Source organism: Ciconia boyciana, chromosome 4, assembly GCF_034638445.1.
Source record: "Ciconia boyciana chromosome 4, ASM3463844v1, whole genome shotgun sequence".
NCBI lineage: Eukaryota > Metazoa > Chordata > Aves > Ciconiiformes > Ciconiidae > Ciconia > Ciconia boyciana.
Window position 1 is genome coordinate 5,543,170 of NC_132937.1, and position 13,988 is coordinate 5,557,157.

Below are 13,988 nucleotides of genomic sequence, written 5' to 3' on the forward strand. Positions count from 1 at the left end.
AGCCCCATTTTGTGATCCCTTTCAGTCACATCACTCCAGGTCCTTTGCATGTCAACCCTGTCCATCACTCCCTCACAAGGCTGCTGGTTACTCTCTCCTTCCCCCATCATTTCTAGTTTAAAGTCCTTCTTACCCAGTCAGCCATCCAGCTGTCAGAAATACCTTTGCCCCACTTAGAGAGGTGGATACCATCTCTCCCAAACAGACCTTGGTCCTCAAACAGTGTCCCATGGTCATAGAAACCCAAAATGTTATTGCCAACACCAACTCCACAACTGATTTTTGACATGCAGCATCAGTTCCCTCCTCCTCACACCCTTTCCCCTCACTGTCAGGATTGAGGGGAACACCACCAGGGCCCCCATGCCCTTGACTGCCGCTTCCAGAGCTCTGTAGTCATATTCAATACTCTCCAGGTTACCCCTGGCAGTATCATTCATGCCCACAGGGGAGAACAGCAGCAGGTAATTGTCAGAGGGTTGGACAAGCTTTAGCAATTCTGTCCACAACATCCTGGATCCAGGCCCCTGGCAAGCAGCAAACTTCTAGATGACAGGTCAGGTCAGCAGATAGGTGCCTCCATCCCCCACTACTATCACTTGCTGCTTCTTCCCGGTGCTCCTACATGACTCAGGGTCAGTTGGCTTTGCTTGAAAACACCCAGCTCTTCCTCAGCTTTGAGGGCAGTGAACCTGTTTCATAGCTGCAAGCTTTCAAGTAGATCAGGAGCCTTCCTCTTGGGGCTAAAAGGTCATCAGCTTCCAGCCTCTACCTTCCCCAGAGTTTGCACTTACCATTCTGTTAAGGACAGACTGCCTGTATCTCCACTGCAGTTAGGGTTTGGGGCTCTTGAAGATGCTGCATCTCTAAGATTAGCCTGTCTATCTTTCTTTCCTCCTCGCTCAGTCAGCTTGCTGACTTCCTCCTCTAACTCCTCCACTTCGTGACACAGCTCTTCAACAATAGCATACCTCCTGCAGAAAAGGAGATCACCTCTCCCAGCCTCAAGGAAGAGGCCCCAGGCACTCCCTGCAGCCTGAGTCTTGCAGAGCTACTTCTACCATCTGAAGCTCTGTCCAGGCAGGTATAGCTACTCCAACACATATTGGGTAATATGCCCTGCAGCACATCACCACCATACCTAAGAACATTTAGGCTAGCTTAAACTCAGATGAGGCCCCCTTCTTTGCAACCTTCTGAATGAGCTGCTGTACAAACTGCTGCATCCGTTGACTATACTCTAGGAGCTATACTCTAGACCTGGTTCTTATATAGGCCTCTCCCTAGCGCCAGCTAAAAGGGTGCTTGACCCCCTCCCTAATCAAGGGGCAAGTGTAACAAAGGCTTCAGGCACCCTTGGGTCAAGGTCAACTGACCTATCTTGTTAGAATCTGCTAGAGCTTTTTCAGGCCTGCACTCCTGTGGCTCCCCTTACCTTGTCCTTACTTGGCAGCAGCAGGTACCCTCAAGTTTCTCAGAGGATTCCTAGGAGTCCCCCAATGATCCTGGACCCTGTCCTCAGAAGATCCAGAAGCTTCCAAAGCAGAACTCAGAGACTACTGCACAAACTGCTGTATCTGTTGGCTGCCTCTGTCAAGCTGTGCTCTGTTAGCTGCACAGCTTTCTTAGCTGATGCCTCCTCTGATGGGTCTTGTTCCTCCCCACCTGTTTCCAGGGCACTCTGCAGGCAGAGAAGGAGGCTTCCTCCTGTTGACACAAGTTTCCAGCCTTCCCCACTTTGGGAGTCTTCATCCACCTCTTCTTTGAGTATAGCCTCGAGCTGTCTTTCCTTCCTTGTAACACAGGGCTCACTCAGGTTCTTGTCTCTGCAAAGACCCTGTCAATATCCTATTCATTCTTTCTGATGCTATGCAGCCTGCTTACCTCCTCCCACAGCTTCCTCACCTGGCAACTCAGCACCTCAACCGGGGCACAGCTCCCACAGGTGAGGCCAGCATCACCCCCAGCAAGAGGCACCAGGCACATCCTGCAGCCTAAGACTTCAACAGCATCCTCCCCCTCCTTCTGAAGCTCCATCTGGGTCAAGTGGCAGAGACCATGCCCCGTGGTACATTAATACCATTGTTGCATGGTCTCAAGCAGTTCTATACAGCCCTGAGCAAAATTTCTGGAGCCTTCTGCATCCTTGATACAAAGCTTCTACATCTCTGCTAGCTGCCTCTAGGAGCTGTGCTCCTGCCTACCAGTTGTATAGCAGCTCCCCCAAGCACCAGTTGAATAGGTTGATGCCTGACATTCCCTGATCAGCAGTCAGTTGAAGATAATAGCTGTAGGCTAATCAAGAGATGGCCAACAGAAACTGGCTGTTAAAGTTGACAGAAGCAAAGGCTTCCAGAAATGAACCTTCACCAGCAGCAGCAAGCCACCACAAGCTCCCAAAAGATGTTTCCTCAGGAAGTATGGAAATTGCTGTGACAACTGCTCTTTGTTAGTTGTGCATATACAGGAAAAATAACATTCTTAGTATTAAGTTTTGCCTGATGTTGATAAAGTGTGAAACTCTAGTACTGCCAACTCAGTGGAACCTGGATTTCATCTTGTATTTCTTGATGTTCCTTGGGAGCCAGGCTTTATGAGTTTGGTGTTGGATCAGTAGCTGTCTTGTCTATTGGTATTGGAAGACAATGGAACCAATAATGGAGGAGATTATCAACTGGAGTTGGGCAGGAAATGTTTTTTTTGAAACCTCAGAACTGTTCCTTTTTCATAGTGGGATGAACCCAAGATCTCTCAAAGGTTTTGTGGGGAAAAAGAAGGGTGCTGAAGTAACTAATAGTCATTGATTAGAGCATTCATGTGGAATGTATGAAACTGTATTCAGGTTTAGGTGCCAATAATTGTTTAAAAGTTTCACCAATAAATATTTGCTGTGGAATAGCCAAAAACCTAAAAGTTCTGAGATTCTGATTTGGAAAGATGGTGAATGGAGTGAAATCCAGTTGGCAGCCGGTCACAAGTGGTGTTCCCCAGGGCTCTGTGTTGGGGCCAGTTCTGTTTAATATCTTTATCAATGATCTGGATGAGGGGATTGAGTGCGCCCTCAGTAAGTTTGCAGATGACACCAAGTTGTGCGGGAGTGTTGATCTGCTTGAGGGTAGGAAGGCTCTACAGAGGGACCTGGACAGGCTGTATTGATGGGCCGAGGTCAATTGTATGAGGTTTAACAAGGCCAAGTGCTGGGTACTGCACTTGGGTCACAAAAACCCCATGCAATGCTACAGACTTGGGGAAGAGGGGCTGGAAAGCTGCCCGGCAGAAAATAACCGGGGGGTACTGGGTTGACTGCCGGCTGAACATGAGCCGGTAGTGTGCCCAGGTGGCTAAGCAAGCCAACAGCATCCTGGCTTGTATCAGAAATAGTGTGGCCATCAGGACTAGGGAAGTGATCATGCCCCTGTACTCGGCACTGGTGAGGCTGCACCTCGAATACCGTGTTCAGTTTTGGGCCCCTCACTACAAGAAGGACATTGAGGTGCTGGAGTGTGTCCAAAGAAGAGCAACGAAGCTGGTGAAGGGTCTGGAGAACAAGTCTTATGAGGAGTGGCTGAGGGAACTGGGGTTGTTTAGCCTGGAGAAAAGGAGGCTGAGGGGAGACCTTATCGCCCTCTACAACTACCTGAAAGGAGGTTGTAGTGAGGTGGGTGTCAGTCTCTTTTCCCAAGTAAGAAGTGATAGGATGAGAGGAAATGGCCTCAAGTTGCGCTAGGGGAGGTTTAGATTGGATATTAGGAAAAATGTCTTTACTGAAAGGGTTATCAAGCATTGAAACAGGCTGTCCACAGAGGTGGTGGAGTCACCATCCCTGGAGGAGTTCAAAAAACGTGTAGATGTGGCACTTTGGGACATGGTTTAGTAGGCATGGAGGTGTTGGGTTGACGGTTGGACTTGATGATCTTAAGGGTCTTTTCCAACCTTAATGATTCTATGATTCTATGATTCTATGTTGTTTGTATATTTGAAGCAAAGAATATTTAAATTTCACTACCTTAACTAGAACATTATAAGGTTATGTTATATAGATGTGACTGGAGCTGAACCAACCAGTGTAATTGAATGAATATCTTGATTAAAGATATTGTAGGTTATATTCAATATTTGGAGGTATTTGCAGAAGGTTGCTAATCAAACCAGTGCTTGAGCTGAAAGGATAACACTCCCTGCAAGTAAAGTTTTGAAACTTGCAAATCCTGAATGTATAATTATATTTTAAGACATACTTTAAAAATCTAAGCCAGCACTACATTACCATCCTATAATCCTATTTAATATTATAAAAGTGTCTCAATGCAATATGCTGGCTGTATGACTTCTTCTATTTTTTTCATCCCAGTGGAATAATCATATATTGAAACTATAAACATATGCATAACTATACAAAAGACTAGGTGTAGTTTGAATTCAATAGTGGCATTTAAAAATAATGGTTCGATACCTTAAAGCTTTAAAGAGCAAAAGTTTAGGAATATGTGCAAGTACAAAAATAATTCTGTTATTAGGGACAACTGAAGGCTGTAAGGGTGAAGATTTTTCTAAATAAATGGCATCTAGTTAGAATCCTAAAATTCTGCCTAAGTTAGTCTCTGACTCAGAAAGGGCCTTGGGTCATGGCTTTACTATACAAAGTCTTCAGTGAAACTACCAGGTCAAGGAATTCCTGTTCTCTGGTCCTGGGTCCTGCCACAGTTCTTGCAGCCTCCAGATGTGTTTGTGGGGTCAGGTTGGGAAGTAAATGGGAAGCTGATCCAATTTGAAAAGGAAAAAAACCTATTTTAAAATTGTTTTTTAAACAATTTTTAAACAATTGCTAAAAAAGCATTTTCCTGATCCATTTCTCAACCTGGCCACACAAGCAGTGGTGCTGGAACAGCTCAGATGGCAGAACAGAGAACAAGCAGGGAGAGACAGGGAAAAGGATGATCTTATTGCCAAACAGTGTGTATCACGAAACCATGGCACTAGGCTCCAAAATTCCTGCTCAGTTCCTGAATCAGACCCTGGCTCAAAAAGGCATTTAGGCATATGCTCTATCCCATTTCTAATCATGAAAGCACTTCACCATGCACATTCAAGTACTTTATTAACCAGGGATCAATACGGGAAGGAGAAGTCCTTGAATCAAGGTTTTCAGGACCTTTGCTCAAATTTTCAGCACCCAGTGACTCTCATAGCAGCAGTGGGATTATGCATGTGAATACATTTACTGCCATGAGTAGAGGGAAATAGGCCTGGCTTGTACTCAAATCTTAGATAGCAATGTCTGTGCAGAGTAGCAATAATTCCCCATCATACAAACAGCTGCACCCATGAGGAATTTACTCCATCTCATTGGGAACACTTACCTGGGGAAAGTGAGTTAGCATGGATAATGTCAGCCCCAAAAATATAGGCAAGTTCTTGGCTTTGGTTTGGCTGCTTTGTGTCATGCTGTCTTACAAACCAGAGCTTACTTTGAGGACAAAATGATTCATAGCTAGAGGCTGGCAGAGGGGCTGACTGTGAAGTCACTGTTGCCTTTCCCTGAGATTCTGTCCCCAGAAGGCCCTTGGCAGCAGAACCCCTGGTCTCACAATACCAACCCTATAGAGCTAGCAGCCCTTGCTACTGTTGTCATATTTTAGGTAACTTTTACAGGCTTGTGAAATGGAAGGATTGTACACTTGCAGCAGTTAGGAGAAATGGATTCAGTCTTCTGGTTAGACCGAAATCAAGTCCACAAGTTCACAAATGCATTTGATGACTAATGCAGGTGGGAATGAACTTGTTTAACTGGAGATAGTGAGTGAACCTAGACCCTATGACTACAAAATGGGGGCAACAGTGGTGTTCAAACACACAAGTGTGCTATGAAGATAAAAACACTGGCCACTGTAAACTAGTTGGAGATTTGAGTAACAGGGATCAAGTTGGTGCCTTGGCTACAACTCAAAAAAAAATAGAAAACACTAGCTAGTCTTTCTTCTGCCGCTTATGCAGGCAGAAGGAGCTAGATGAATGACTGGAAAAAGGCAAACATCATCTTCAAGAACAGCCAGAAGGAGGATCCAAGGAAATGCAGGCCAGTCAGCCTCACCTTGATCCCTGGGCAGGTTATGGAGCAAATCCTCCTCAAAGTCATTTCCCATCACATGAAGCATGAAAGGTGTGTTTCAGCCAGCTATTATGAAATGGAATCTTAGTCTGTGGGAAATTTGGGCATTTAATGCTTTTAAAAGCACTATGCCAACATTGTGTTTTCAGTGATGGGGTCTCTCTGGCTTATATTCACATTGCACAGAACTATGCTGACCTAAGGTGTTATCACATTTCAGCCGGCTGGTAACACTGCCCTACTACAGCCCTCCCCATCCTTCAAGAGCTCTGCCAGTGGCTCGTGTGAGCACTCCCTGAGCTGTGGTGGACAAAATCAGCCAATTGTCCTTAACTCACCAGGCAAAATCTTTTAGGTTACTAAAATCAGCTGCTTTAAAGACAGTCAAGAACAGTCCTACTTTCTGCTCTGTCAGCAGATCTTTGAGGACAGTAACCTTCAGCTGTTGGTAAATGAAGAGCAAGCAGGGTAATGATGACTGTAGATACTCTGGTTAGATCTGGAAAAGGGCATTTGTCCAGCCTGCTTCAGTCTGGAGTGTCCAAGTGTATGCCTCTAGGCTTTATCCCCTCACATTTGAGGGAATGCATTTTCCCTGTGTTGGTACAATGGTCACCTGAAGTCTAGTGTTCTGTTGCGTTGTATTTCAGGAAACAAAATTAAAGTGCCTGTCTTATTTCAAGAATACTTATTTAGTGAGACAGTGGAATATAAAAAATAGGAACGTGAGGTGGGAAAATGGAGGCAGTTGTGTGGGCCACATGATATGAAGAAAAGCACTGTGGGAGCTCAGCTTTGCTACTGCTGGCATAACAGTGCTACCTGTGGCTGCGCAGCATGGAGGGGTTCATAGGTTTTTAAGACCTAGCAGACCCTCAAGTTGCTCTGGTACATGAACCACAGGCCAGAGGATATCTTCCTGATGAAGACTTCTTCCAGATCAGCACCCAGTTGTGGTGTGAAGACTGGGAAGGGAAACAGTGTCTGCTTCTCCTTTAAACAGGAGTGTCTTATTTTGACTTTGAATGTGGGTTTCCATTCTAGCCATCCATCCATTTATGCCTTTCTTACATTAAAAAGCTCTTCTGTGCCTTATGTTTCCCCCTCACAAAGGTACTTATATACTACAATCAACTCAATTTTGGATAAGTCTTCTTCACAAGTCAGGCAGATTGAGGTCCATAATTCTCTCCATGGAGGTAATTATTTTCAGCCTTGGAATTATTTCAGACCCCTTCATGCTTTCCTAGATTTTAGCTAAATAAAACTATAATTTTGATATGATGCTCGTATGCGGACTAGTCCAGAATCCCAACAAAGGTTGGGATTGTTTGGTGTCTCAGTCACTGCTCAAAAGTGCTCAAAATGCAGGATTTAGCACCAGTGACCATTTCATATTTTAGGTAGTAAATCAGTAATTATGTCATCAGGGCAGAAAACTCCTGTCTCACACACTAAGATCTTCACAGTCATGTTCCTTATGCTGTCCCAAAGGTGACATGGTACTTCTGACCAGGGTGGAAAAACAATCCTGATGGTCAGTAAAGGAAAGGAAGGACCTGGTAGCACCCTTGGTTGGCAATGCTGTGTGCATTTAAGGACCAAGTCCATCTTTCCCATTTCTCAGTCACCGAGGTGAGCAGCTCCAAGTGCCAGCACCATCCGCAGCGGAGCGCTCTAGCGAGGTGCACAGGGGGGGTTTCCTGAACTGGGGAAACCTCGGGGAAGCTGAGGGAGCTGCCAGGAGCCCGCAGCTCGAGTGACAGCGGCTGACGAGACCTGGGCGAGGCCAGGAGCAACGGCAGCCAAGCTCCCCTCACCTATAAAAGAAGCCCCTAGGGAGCGCTAGCGACCAGGGCGTGACATGGCAGTTTGCGTGGCTGTTTGCACAGAAGGGTGTGCAGGAAGGGCGCTGTAGCTCTGCCGGCTCGACTAGGGAGCAATGGTATCCACCCGGCAGAAAGCCATGGCCTCTCTAAACTCTGCACCCACCACGACTGACGCAGCTTCCCACACAGAGCTCCGGTGGGAACACGCTGCTACCCAGGTGGCAGGCTACAGGGTGTGCCCTACTCTTATGCCAGTACTGGATGGCAGTAGTGAGCACACCTGTAGGAGGTGCGCCCAGCTAGAGGAACTCCTCAGCTTAGTGGCAGAGCTCTGGGAGGAAGTGAGTAGGTTGAGGAGTATCAGGGAGTCTGAGAGAGAGAGAGAGAGAGCGCGCACTGGAATCGCACCCTACCTTCCCTGAGACAGGCCCAACAGGCAGAGAGGATGCATGATATGGAGGATTCCCTATCCTCTCTCTGCCTGGCTGAACACAGTGACTTAAGGGATAGGGGGCAATGGCAACAAGTTCCTGCCCGGCACAGCAGGCGCGTCTCCTCTGTGACTACCCCACCTTCCCAGGTGCCCTTGCATAATAGGTACGAGGCTCTGCAAGTGGAACCAAACAATGACAAGGACGATGGTTCATCTAGCTTGGAGGTGTCGCCAAGGTTAAGTCAACCTACGCCCTGCGTCAAAACTGCTTCCATAAAGAAAAAAAGACTGGTCATTGTCATAGGAGACTCCCTTCTGAAGGGAACAGAAGGCCCAATATACAGACCGGACCCACTTCTTAGGGAAGTCTGCTGCCTCCCTGGGGCCTGGGTTAAAGAAGTGAAGAGAAAACTTCCTACCCTGGTACAGCCCTCAGATTATTATCCAGTATTGTTTTTCAGGTAGGCAGCGATGAAGCTGCAACTAGAAGTCCGAGGGCAATCAAGAGAGACTTCAGGGCCTTGGGACGACTGGTTAAGGGATCAGGAGCACAAGTAGTGTTCTCCTCTATCCTTCCAGTTGCAGGGAACGATGAGGGAAGAAACAGGAAGAGCCAGCAGATCAATACCTGGCTCCGAGCCTGGTGTCACTGGCAGAATTTTGGGTTTTTTTGATCATGGGTCAGTCTACACGACACCAGGCCTGCTGGCGACAGACGGGGTATGCCTGTCTCAAAGGGGGAAAAGGATCTTTGTGCAGGAGTTATCAGGGCTCATTGAAAGAGCTTTAAACTAGATTTGAAGGGGGGAAGGGATAAAACCAGGCCTGCTAGAGATAAGCCTGAGGGCGGCACGCCAATGTTTGGGGGACAGTGTGCTAGCGAGGTCCTTCGGTCTGCCATCTCAGTGGAGGTAGAGGATGGAGATCCATGCGGCAGCAAAGACGCAAGGGTTATGAATGCGTTAGAAACCACAGAAGCGCCTGAGAATGGTCACGTAGGAATTAGGGCTTCTCCCCCCAAAAAGGTGGCAGCACCAATGGCCCAACTGAAGTGCATCTACACCAAAGCACACAGCATGGGCAACAAACAGGAGGAGCTGGAAGCCATTGTGCAGCTGGAAAACCAATATAGTTGCCATCACAGAAACATGGTGGGATGGATGACTCGCACAACTGGAGTGCTGCAATGGATGGCTATAAGCTCTTCAGAAGGGATAGGCAAGGAAGGAGAGGCGGTGGGGTAGCCCTGTATGTTAGGGAGTGTTTTGACTGTCTAGAGCTTGATGATGGTGACGATAGGGTTGAGTGTTTATGGGTAAGAATCAGGGGAAGGCCAACAAGGCAGATATCGTGGTGGGAGTCTGTTACAGACCACCCAACCACGATGAAGAGGCAGACGAAATATTCTATAAGCAGCTGGGAGAAGTCTCACAATCGCTAGCCCTTGTTCTCGTGGGGGACTTCAACTTGCCAGATGTCTGCTGGAAATACAACACAGCAGAGAGGAAACAGTCTAGGAGGTTCCTGGAGTGTGTGGCAGATAACTTCCTGACACAGCTGATGAGCGAGCCAACTAGGGAAGGCGCCCCGCTGGACCTGTTGTTTGCGAACAGAGAAGGACTTGTGAGTGATGTGACGGTTGGAAGCTGTCTTGGGCATAGCGATCATGAAATGATAGAGGTTTTGATTCTTGGAGAAGTAAGGAGGGGGGTCAGCAGAACTGCTGTCTTGGACTTCCGGAGGGCAGACTTTGGCCTGTTTAGGAGCCTGGTTGACAGAGTCCCTTGGGAAGCAGTCCTGAAGGGCAAAGGAGTCCAGGAAGGCTGGACATTCTTCAAGAAGGAAATCTTAAAGGTGCAGGAGCAGGCCATCCCCATGTGCCGAAAGACGAGCCAGCGGGGAAGAAGACCGGCCTGGCTGACCAGAGAGCTTTGGCTGGAACTCAGGAAAAAAAGGAGAGTTTATGACCTTTGGAAGAAGGGGCAGGCCACTCAGGAGGACTACAAAGATGTCGTGAGGTTATGCAGGGAGAAAATTAGAAGGGCCAAAGTCCAACTAGAACTTAATCTGGCTACTGCCGTAAAAGACAATAAAAAATGTTTCTATAAATAGATTAACAACGAAAGGAGGGCTAAGGAGAATCTCCATCCTTTATTGGACGTGGGGGGAAACACAGTGACAAAGGATGAGGAAAAGGCCGAGGTACTTAATGCCTTCTTTGCCTCAGTCTTTACTAGTAAGACCAGTTGTTCTCAGGGCACCCAGCCCCCTGAGCTGGAAGACAGGGACAGGGACCAGAATGAAGCCCCCATAATCCAAGGGGAAATGGTTAGCGACCTGCTACACCACTTCTTAGACACACACAAGTCTATGGGGCTGGATGGGATCCACCCAAGAGTACTGAGGGAGCTGGCAAAAGTGCTCACCAAGCCACTTTCAATCCTTTATCAGCAGTCCTGGCTAACTGGGGACTTCCCAGTTGACTGGAGATTAGCAAATGTGACGCCCATCTACAAGAAGGGCTGGAAGGAGGATCCGGGGAACTACAGGCCTGTCAGCCTGACCTCGGTGCCAGGGAAGATTATGGAGCAGATCATCTTGAGTGCCATCATGTGGCACGTACAGGACACCCAGGTGATCAGGCCCAGTCAGCATGGGTTTAGGAAAGGCAGGTCCTGCTTAACTAACATGATCTCCTTCTATGACAAGGTGACCTGCTTAGTGGATGAGGGTAAGGCTGTGGATGTTGTCTATCTAGACTTTAGTAAAGCCTTTGACACCGTTTCCCACAGCATTCTCCTGGAGAAACTGGCTGCTCATGCCTTGGACGGGTGTACTCTTCGCTGGGTAAAGAACTGGCTGGATGGCTGGGCCCAGAGAGTGGTGGTGAATGGAGTTTACTCCAGTTGGCGGCCGGTCACAAGTGGTGTCCCCCAGGGCTCTGTGTTGGGGCCAGTTCTGTTTAATATCTTTATCAATGATCTGGATGAGGGGATTGAGTGCGCCCTCAGTAAGTTTGCAGATGACACCAATTTGGGCGGGACTGTTGATCTGCTTGAGGGTAGGAAGGCTGTACAGAGGGATCTGGACAGGCTGGATCGATGGGCCGAGGTCAATTGTATGAGATTTAACAAGGCCAAGTGCCAGGTCCAGCACCTGGGTCACAATAACCCCATGCAATGCTACAGGCTTGGGGAAGAGGGGCTGGAAAGCTGCCTGGCAGAAAAGGACCTGGGGGTGTTGCCCGATAGCCGGCTGCATTTGAGCCAGCAGTGTGCCCAGGTGGCGAAGAAGGCCAATAGCATCCTGGCTTGTATCAGAAATAGTGTGGCCAACAGGAGTAGGGAAGTGATCATGCCCCTGTACTCGGCCCTGGTGAGGTCGCACCTCGAATACTGTGTTCCGTTTTGGGCCCCTCACTACAAGAAAGACACTGAGGTGCTGGAGTGTGTCCAGAGAAGGGCAACGAAGCTGGTGAAGGGTCTGGAGAACAAGTCCTATGAGGAGTGGCTGAGGGAACTGGGGTTGTTTAGCCTGGAGAAAAGGAGGCTGAGGGGAGACCTTATCGCCCTCTACAACTACCTGAAAGGAGGTTGTAGTGAGGTGGGTGTCAGTCTCTTTTCCCAAGTAACTAGCGATAGGATGAGAGGAAATGGCCTCAAGTTGCGCTAGGGGAGGTTTAGATTGGATATTAGGAAAAATGTCTTTACTGAAAGGGTTATCAAGCATTGAAACAGGCTGTCCACAGAGGTGGTGGAGTCACCATCCCTGGAGGTATTTAAAAGATGTTTGGATGTGGTGCTTAGGGACATGTTTTAGTGGTGGACTTGGCAGTGTTAGGTTAATGGTTAAACTCGATGATCTTAAAGGTCTTTTCCAACCTAAATGATTCTATTCTAAATGGGGTTACAGCAGGTTGGCAACCAGTCACCAGTGGGGTTCCCCAGGTCTCAGTTTTAGGGCCAGTGCACTTTAATGGTTTTATAAATGTTCTGGACACAGGAATCGAATATACTTTAAGTAAGTTTGCTGATGATACTAAACTAGGAGGAGCTGTGGACTCCCTCGAGGGTAGAGAGGCCTTACAGAGAGATCTGGATAGACTAGAGAGCTGGGCAATCACCAACCGTATGACATTTAACAAGAGCAAGTGCCGAATTCTGCACCTGGGATGGGGTAATCCTGGTTATATGTATAAATTGGGGGACAAGAGGCTGGAGAGCAGCCCTGCGGAAAGAGATCTGGGGGTCTGGGGTGATGGCAAGTTGAATATGAGTCAACAGTGTGCCCTGGCAGCCAAAAGGGCCAACTCTGTCCTGGGGTGCATCAAGCACAGCATAGCTAGCTGGCTGAGGGAGGTGATTGTCCCACTCTACACTGCACTGGTGCGGCCCCACCTTGAGTACTGTGTGCAGTTTTGGGCGCCTCGATATAAGAAGGACATCAAACTATTAGAGTGTGTCCAGAGGAGGGCAACCAAGATGGTGAAAGGCCTCGAGGGCAAGACTTATGAGGAGCGGCTGAGGCCACTTGGTTTGTTCAGCTTGGAGAAGAGAAGGCTGAGGGGTGACCTCATTGCAGTCTACAACTTCCTCAAGGGGGGCAGTGGAGGGGGAGGTGCTGATCTCCTCTCTCTGGTGACCAGCAATAGGACACGAGGAAATGGAATGAAGCTGCGTCAGGGGAAGTTCAGACTGGACATTAGGAAAAGGTTCTTCACTGAGAGGGTGGTCGGTCACTGGAACAGGCTCCCTAGGGCAGTGGTCACGGCACCAAGCCTGTCAGAGTTCAAGGAGTGTCTGGATGACGCTCTTAGTCATATGGTTTAGTTTTAGGTAGTCCTGCGAGTAGCAGGTAGTTGGACTCGATGATCGTTATGGGTCCCTTCCAGCTTGAGATATTCTATGACCAGGGTGGAAAAACAAGTCCTGATGGTCAGTAAAGGAAAGGAAGGACCTGGTAGCACCCTTGGTTGGCAGTGCTGTGTGCATTTAAGGACCAAGTCCATCTTTCCCATTTCCCAGCCAATTCTGTGCAGCCAAACCCTGATCTGAAGGACACCCTCAACAGGTCATCTAAGATGGATGAAAGGTTTGGCTCAGTGGCTTTAAATGCAGGGACTCCTCTGTTCCCTTGACTCCTGTGTATGCTTCCAAGTAGTTCTCCCTGTGTTGACCCAAGGATGCACATCAGTTTGTGTCAGCTCCACTGGGATCAGAGTCTTCCTTCCAAAACCCCCACTGAAGTAACAGCAGCTCCAGTGTATGCACTCATTAGAGGCAAGTAGATCACTTGTGTACCCAAATTAAAGACACTGTGATATTGTGATGTATTTTCTTGTGTTTCTGTCCCACAGTGGAACTCAGCACTAATTCAGCCTGATAGGGTTGCACGATGTCCAAGTATCATATATCATCAAAGGGACATGGAAATTCAGGAGCGTGATGATATCAAGAAGAGTCACAATAACTGATATGCTTAAGAGAGATGGGACTAGCAGGCAGGGACAGAATTCCTTGGCTTGTGAGAAATGTGCAAGCTATCTCTAACACAATGATTTACAATTGCTGAGAAGATCAGGATACTTGGCAGGATAGTTAGCAGTCTGATAGGAGAT